We start from the raw sequence: 8,703 nt of genomic DNA, 5'->3' as shown, positions 1-8,703 counted from the left end.
GAAGTCTGTCCTTGTGTCTTGCTTAAGTGTTTTCTCATTTTTATTTTTGTTGTTGGACTGTCCTTGGTTTAATCTCTGCATTATCACCCAAATCTTCCTGATATAGTTGCACGCTAGCTTCTGTGTCTCTAATGACCCACAGACATTCTCATCTTCATAACATTCGAGAAAACAGCTCATCAACTCAACTGCAATGCTTTACCCCAACTTATACAATCAGCAACACATTAAGATCAAGCACAACTTGGACACTGACCACCTGTGGTAGTCACTAGTCTATCACCCTTAAATCATTTGAATTCAATTGAAATCAAGAAGCAGTCCAGAACATGTCTGCAGTGAACAAACTTTTCAATATAGTATATTTACCATTTAATGGCTTAGACTGAGCGAGGATGCAAGATCCCTGATCTCAGCTGATTGCTGAACCCCATGATGCTGACTGACCTCGGGCTACAAGGCCCAGATTGAGTTCCCCATCCTTCTGAATGGTTGAACTCTGCAACGTTCTATTACAGGTTTCCCACTCCCTTTCTTTAAAGATGTTCAAAGTTGGGAACTCAGAAAAATACCCTTGATGACCACCTCTGTCTTTGCAGAGTGGGTCCAAAGACTTGCACAGTCAGGAGGTCTGAGAGTGCGGGGGGGGGATTATGGGGGTTCAGGGCCGCCCACATGGCTACCTTCCTGGTGCTTGAGCGATGGCTGCTGGCTCTGGGAGCAGGCGTGGTTCTCTAAATCCTTTTTTTCTGTTCTGAGGATATCTACTCATACAGTCATTTCAAGTATATTTTCCACTTTTCTTTTTTGATAATTCCATTATCTGGGGGTTCTCAAGGCTTACATAAGCTGTTTGTTTTGTACCTTGAAAATTGGTCATATTTCTCAGAGTTTAGTGTGTCCAGTATAAATAATCTCACAGACATCCTGCTATATTTCTTTAGAGACAAATGATAAAACATCATGGAGAAATTTGCTTTCTTTTGCCTTTGTACTCCACTTATTCACTTATGTGAGTACACCATATCTCTTAAATTTATTTTATATGTTAGCATGGATTACTGTTACCCATTTTATATAACTTCTTTGGTTGGAGGCCTATGTACTGATTGTTCCATACAAAATGTAAATGCTGAAAAGCCATTTTAGGTTATTATTATATGATCAAACAATGTTTTTACAAAAACTGGTTTTCAGTATGGCAAATTTCCCCTTGTAACATATGTATTCTACAGTTGTACATTTAATGGTTTTTTTCATGAAAAGCATGAGTAATGATATAGACTTTTTCTTTTTTAAAAAGATATGGCAAGTTGTTTTTGAATAATTTTATTTATTCATTAGGGACAAATGTTTATATAGAACTAGATGAATCAATATAATCAGTCTTTTCTTTCTGATCTGGTGTTCAGGGAAAGTAATTCCTCATCAAAGATCCTGAGATTTATAAATTTGAAAGTGATTTGTATTACATGGTATAAGTCTACATGTCTTCTATTTTTATGTTACTAAAATTTTTACATGCCACATTTATTTTCTAAGAGTAGCAATTATGACTTTGAATCATGAATTGTTGTTAATGATAAATTCCTTTTGAGAACAGAGGAGTCTACAGGGTGTGAAGTGGTAAATGAAAGGGAAAAAGGAAGTTAGGAAAAATGTCTCGTGTGCCTCTTTGTAAAGCAAATGCTGGATTTTGTTTTACCCAAGTTTCATTATATTCCAAAAATAAAAACTCCAATTTCTTTTTCTGTTATCATCCTTAGTTTCCCACTTAATGCTCAGCCTTGTTTATCCTAGCCCTAGAACCATTTGGCTGCTCTAGGAATAGATCACAAACATCATATAAACAAGACAGAAGCTACATATATTTAATATGTACTTAAGCACTCTGAAAAGGCACCAGTTGGTGAGTATACATCCTCCAAATTCTCATACACACATATGCACACACACACACACACACTGCCAACTTCAAATATGTGACCTAAAAAACACAAAATGATAGATTTGAGGGCAGACATAGATAATATAATTCAACTCTGCATTTATTTTACAGATGGGAAAATTAAACATTGAGAGGTTGATATGTACAATGTCACACAGCCATCATTGTTTTAAATTGAACACTCAGTGACATTACAAAAATTTTGTAAGGTAATATATATTATGCTAGCCATGTCATTGCAGTAATACAATGATGCATTTTCTTCTTTCATCCTCACGTTATAAAATATAAAGATAATGACAGTTGTCTGTTCATTGGGAGAAAAAGCCAGTCTGCTGCTTTAGACCATAAACAAGAAATTGTATCTATTCAATGTATGCTTCTTATAGCTACAAATTAGAATTTCATAAAATATCATTGATTCAGTTATTCAGCAAACATTTGAAGTTACATTCTTGAGGCTGGTAGACAAGGGTATTTTGAGAAGGATGTGATGAACAAAGTAGGATGTCATTTTCTCATTGCCATTAAAGAGCTGTGGAAGTTAGTTGGAGAAGGGAGCAAAATGAACAGATAATGACTTAAGGACAATAAAAACTGTATATCTGCAGGTTTAAAGAATTATGCAAATTGATTCTATATGTACTGCTGAGATGATGCACCAGAATAATGGAATGAACTAAATCACATTGGGTTAATTAAGCAATTTCCTGGAAAAGGTGAGTTTTGAGCAAGATTAGGAAAGTTTTCTGAAAGGTTGTGGCATTGAAGACTACAGGGTAATCTCTGAGAGTAAAGAAGCAGCTGAGTAGTATACAGGAACACAAAGAAAATGAATTTAGCTGTAGCAAAGGACCCATCTTAGCCAGGCCATAACAAACTAACGGATGTTGATGCATGGGGTAAATATGAGAAGCAGTTGTTATGAGTTCTTGAATGGCTGAAAATTTTGCATTTTACCTCTCAGGATTATGCCTCTAGTCATTCATAAAATCTACATTTATTGACTATCTGTTATGTACCAGGGCTTACCTCATGCAGGGAATTATGTAAGAGTATCCTTAATAATAATGTCAGTGAAGTTGTAATACATTGTTCCCTTTGTTTATTGGGAAACTGAGTCTCAGAGGAAATAAACATTTCCACAGGGTGGGGATTTGGCTCAGTGGTGCTGCTACCTGCCTTCCAAGCCTAAAGTCCTGAGTTTGATCCCTGGTACCAAAAAAAAAAATTTCCCAAAGTCTTAGACCTGCAAAAAAGGTAAAGATTAATGTTGAGGATCAGAGGAGAATTAAGGCCTATTTTACCTCCTCTGTGAGCACAAAGGAAAAAGGCTGCATGCAAGGGAGATTGCATATTAGGGAAAAATTGAGACAGCTGAGGTTAAGTTGTTTACCAGAAAATGTACTAGTGGATATTGGAAACCAGATGAATTCTGTGTTACTATGATTGTTTCTGTCTGTGTTTGGGTGAACAAAAGTGAGGTGAGGAAAGTGAGTGGAGGCTCCTTTGCCTGCTAGAGGATGAGGCCCCTGGCTGCCTACATGTTGAGCTAACTCCATGTCATTGTTGTTCATCATCTTTAACCCCCTGGTCAGTGAGGAACAAAGTAGCAGATCTAGGTCCCTGAGCAAGGCTGGGTGAATCAGCTACAGTTGGCACCCCAGTGTAGGGCTTGGGACCCAGAGTCACCTACAATTGGCTCCCTGATCAGGAACCAAGGTTGGCTACAGACTAAAGCCTAGACTTTCAGTTGACAGAACTCTCATTTATAATCATTAAGCCATAAACACTCTATAAATTATTGAGCAAGAGAAAATATGATGAAAATGCTATTGGTAAGAGATTAAACCAACAAGTATGTGAAAGAACATCAATGTAAAGTTCATAATTTTTAATGACCCACAAGAAATAGTAGCTACTAAAATTCAGAAACACTATTAAAGTGCATGCTCTTTTCCACTGCTGTGGTTTTCAAAATCATGTGTATGAATGTTCTAATGTAAAAGGAAACAGATTACATCCTAATACCACCTGTTTCCTATTGCCAACTGTGCTGAACAACAACGGTACACATAATTGTATTGTTTTCAGCCATTATTATCTTTGAAACAGATGAAGAAAGTCGGCAGCTTATGAAGCTCCTATGTATGCATTTGTTTTATGTATTTATTTACTTTTGTTAAAACATGAAAGCCCATTATATATCTAGGGACAATCATGCCAAAGGCATACATTATTTTACAACCACTTCATGATAAAATACCAAAGTGAATTATTCAATAAAGTTCTGTCTGAAAAACAGTTATAGGCTTGGATCAAAGAACATTGACTCAATATCACAAAGTTACTGAAAGGGTAAAGAAGGACTATATAGATAATGTGAAATAGGAACAAAGTTACTTTCACTGCCAGCAATGAAAATATTTAGACTAGAAACAAAAAATGTACAGTGACCATCACTGCCTGAGGCCACCAAAGACACATATGTTCAGTACCTGACAGGACCCAGAGAGGGAACAAGGAGTTTTGGGTTTAATTGGCTTGTTTCTTTCCCCATGAATGCTCAAACTATGTTATAAATTGTTTTAAAAGAAAAAAGGAGTGCTAGAAAATTTTATCTTTATACTCTCAAGTCCTAGATCATTCTGCTCATTTATTTTGAAAGCCATGTAAATCTTCACCAATTTTTTGTTATCTGAATTCCTTTTGGTATTTTCATAGTCAACTCCCTATCTCTTGAAAGATTAATTCACAGTAAACATAAGCTTTGACCCTGGGCCTCAGCTGCCCCATTTGTCAAGTGAGCTATGAAGGATTCTGGAGATAACTAGTCTAACTCCCTAAGACATAAGGACAACTGCTAAGGAACTGCTAAAGTCCAATGGCAATATTTTCTAATCTATGAAATGTCAATGAGATTGTATTACATTCTCTGCCTATGGTCATTCTTCTGCCTAATATATAACACCTTCTATCTGCCTTTTGCTAAAAATGCAACCCAGAAAAAACTCCCAAAGAAGAAAGTATAAAGTTATTTTCTTTTAAGATAATCTTCCTACTCTCAAAGAAGTTGTAATACAGGAGCCAACAAAGTGAGCAGAAGAATGAGTATGTCTTAGAATAATGCCTACTTTCCTCCTCAAGCCAATCAAGGAAGGAAATTCCTATATTCTCCTGGTAATCTTGATGTTGACGAATTAGTGCCAAATATTTTCATTCTTACTCAAGACCAAGTAAACTTTGGCTTCTTGAAAATGTTACCTGTTCTTATTGTCCTTGTAGAACTTCACACTGTGCCAGGTCCATAGTGAGATCCTGACATGTACTTTTAGATTTAATCAGACTTTTACTGGAACTGGGAGTGGTGGTGCCTGCCTGTAATCCCAGCACTTGGGAGATTGGGGCAGGAGGTCCTTCCAATGTTTGAGGCCAGCCTGAACTAAAAAGTGAGATTGTCTCAAAACAAAAATTAAAACGTCTTTTATTTAAAATGAGGCTCTGGTGACCTAGGTTTAAACTCAGAGCTCTTGCAATGGAACTTGAAAACAGTTTCATACTCCTTGGATGTAATAGAAGGGTCTAATCCACTTCATTTTCATTCTTGTCAACACATAGCTTCTCAAAAGCATTCTTAGTATGTAGAATGTGACTGGACTGGGAATTTAGCTCAGTGGTTCAGCCCGTGCCTACCTGGTGAGCGTAAGGTCTTGAGTTTGATTCCTGTTATCAAAAAAAGCCAGAATGTAACTAAAACAGATTAAACCATCACTTTAAATTCTAGCACAGGTAGAAAAAAATCTTAAGTAGTAAATGCTGCCCAGTCTAGCTAGTTGAGGGAGTTAGATTATTAAAGCAATGAGATCATTGTCTAGGTCCTCTTTTAGCTAAAATTGAATCTGAGCTTTTTTATTTTTTTCAAAAGTCTTTTACATGAATTCACATATTCAATAAATTTAAAAGTAAATGTACATAAATTTCTAAATGTAATGTGAATCTATAAATTCTGCATATAAAATAAGTACAGATTCAATGATTTATGCAAATTGCATATACCACTGTTTATAGACACACAAATAATATAGAACAAGACTTTCAAACATAAATACATGTTTTTTCACCCAAAACATAAATATGGTTTGATATTTCTCCTCCCTCACTCTTCTTGTGGGAGGAGGGGTATTTGAAACAGTATCTCACTTGCTATGTATTCCAAGCTGAACTTCAACTCACTCTGTAGCCCCAGACTTGTGTCAAACTCACAGCAATCCTCCTCAGCCTCCCAAGTGCTGTGACTACTGGATCCTCCCTCACTCTTCTCATCATTAAACATTATAGGAGACATTACTCATGCTAGCATTGATTTCCAGAATAAAGTTGATAGATATAAGAACATCTATTTATGTATAATCATTATTCTACATAATAAGACCTCAAAGGAAGCAGAGAAAAAAATTTAGTCATAGGTCCAGATCAAGTTCACAAAGGTGAAGCATGTGTTTTTCATTGATTCAACATTTAAAAATCAAGAGATAATTTTTTTCTAAAATTCCAAATTTCTGGGCTTGGATTATAGCTGAGTCACAGAGCCTAGTACATGCAAGGCCTTGAGTTCTACTCCCAGCACTAAAAAACTAAATAAATAAATCTGTGTCTCCTTTCTCCTGAAGAAATGTAGCATCAAGCTTACCTTCCAGTGTGATCACAAACAGAAAGAACACAGAAGCAGCCAATATCTCCAAATAGATTTGTGCTTTTCGATACAATACAACCAAATCACAATTTTATCTGTTGCATGCTTGATCCCTATACTCATTTGATTTGCAACCACTGATTGGTCAAAATCATCATGAACATGTATTAACTAGAAGTTCAGTGACTTTCCTGAAGTCATTCTAGGGAAGAAAAGATGGTTGCGATGTGGCCTAGTGGTAGAGTGCTTGCCTAGAATGCTAAGGTCTTGGGTTTGATCCCCAGCCCTGAAAAAACAAAAAGCCAAGTGTGATGCATACTTGTATTCCCAGCCCCTTGAGAGACTGAAGCAGAAGGATTGCAAGTTCAAACCCAGCCTGTTGTTTTTAACAACTAAGCGAGATCTTGTCTCCAAATAAAAAAGGTTGGGGATATAGTACAGTGCTAAGGCCCTAGATTCAGTTCTCTGTAGGAAAAGAAAGCTACAGAAGGGAATTATGTGTAAGTCTAGTCCTTGACCTATAAGAGCTTATACTTTTCTTCAAAGAAATGCATATAGGCCAGGCGTGGTGGCGCACACCTGTAATCCCAGCACTCGGGAGGCTGAGGTAGGAGGATCTCTGTGAGTTCGAGACCAGCCTGGGCTACATAGTGAATTCCAGGTCAGTCTCAACTACATAGCGAGACCCTGTCTCAAAACAAAATCAAAAACAAAAATCAAAACAAACAAAGAAATGCATATATCCATAATAAAGGAATGAAGTATAGAATATGCAAAATATGATACTATATACATATATATATATATATATAATTAGCATCTACATACATTTAATATAAGATAGTAAATATCTATCTGAGTGGGATGTCACTAAACTGATGTTTAATATTAAGGGATTAGAAGTAACCTTGTCTACCCCACACATTGAAAACTTATCCAATTTTATATAATAAAACATTACTCAATTCTTGAATTGAAAATAAAGTCAATTAAGATGTTGAAGTTATTGTAAATTTGTTCTCTGACACTACCATGTATAAGGCACTATTGTAACACTAATGGTGGATAAAGTGGTGAACAAGGCATATATTGTCCTTGAAATATTTGGAGTATGATAAGTGCTGCAGAAAATGAACATGTGGGGCTGGGGATTTAGCTTAGTGGTTCCACCACCTGCTTTGCACATGCAAGGAACTGAGTTCAATCCCCAGTACCAAAATTTTTCTTAAAGTAAAAAAAAAAATAGAAAAAGAAAATGAACATAATATTGTATATGTGTTTCTTGTGTAACAGTACCAGTAGGTCAATAGGTTGGCATCAATTGCTCCTCCATATAGTGAAAGTCATAAGCCAACCAAGGCCCTAGCCTCTTTTTCACCTTATGTTTTCTGAAGCTACTTTTAGGGTCATCTGCATTCCAGCTAGCAGGACAAGGAAGAAAGAATGTAGGAGGCCACTTTCATGAAGAAAAGACATGGCAGGAGAGTAAACACAACTGATTTTGGAATGTAAATGCACCCTTTCCACTTTTTCCACTGCCTAGCATGCCATCACATGGTTGCCCTGGTGATGCAATGGTTTGAAAAGTTACTTTTCTTTAAAATTAAACTTCAGGGCCTTAGAAATTTAATTCTTCAACTTAGGGAAGTGGGCAGCCAATGCCCACAGTCTCTTCCTTTGTATAGTTTAGACTGCACCAAAGAAAACAAATAAAACTCAAGTGTGTAAGGTGTGAGTATATGGTTTCTCCAAAAACTATGGTAATTTTTTATTAATTTTTAAAATATGTTGCAGTTAAAAACACCTTGCCCTTAATCCCCCTCAAAATACTTTCCTTGGCTTTAACCACAATATTTCCATCGTTCTTGCCACTTTCTTAAGCTGTTCTGGAAGTCCTCTTTCATGAGTGTATTAAATTGCACTATCATGGCTGCCTCAAAGTCCTGAATAAATTCAAAAATGTGTATCTTTCATGCGCATTTAAATGATGGGGAGAGCCAGAAGTTGCACAGCGTCAATGTTTTTACCAGCCTACCTTTCTGTTAAATGGGACTTGGCAGCA

This window comes from Fukomys damarensis, unplaced genomic scaffold, assembly GCF_012274545.1.
Source record: "Fukomys damarensis isolate Sample0158 unplaced genomic scaffold, DMR_v1.0_HiC HiC_scaffold_39, whole genome shotgun sequence".
Lineage (NCBI taxonomy): Eukaryota > Metazoa > Chordata > Mammalia > Rodentia > Bathyergidae > Fukomys > Fukomys damarensis.
This window is presented reverse-complemented; position numbering follows the sequence as displayed.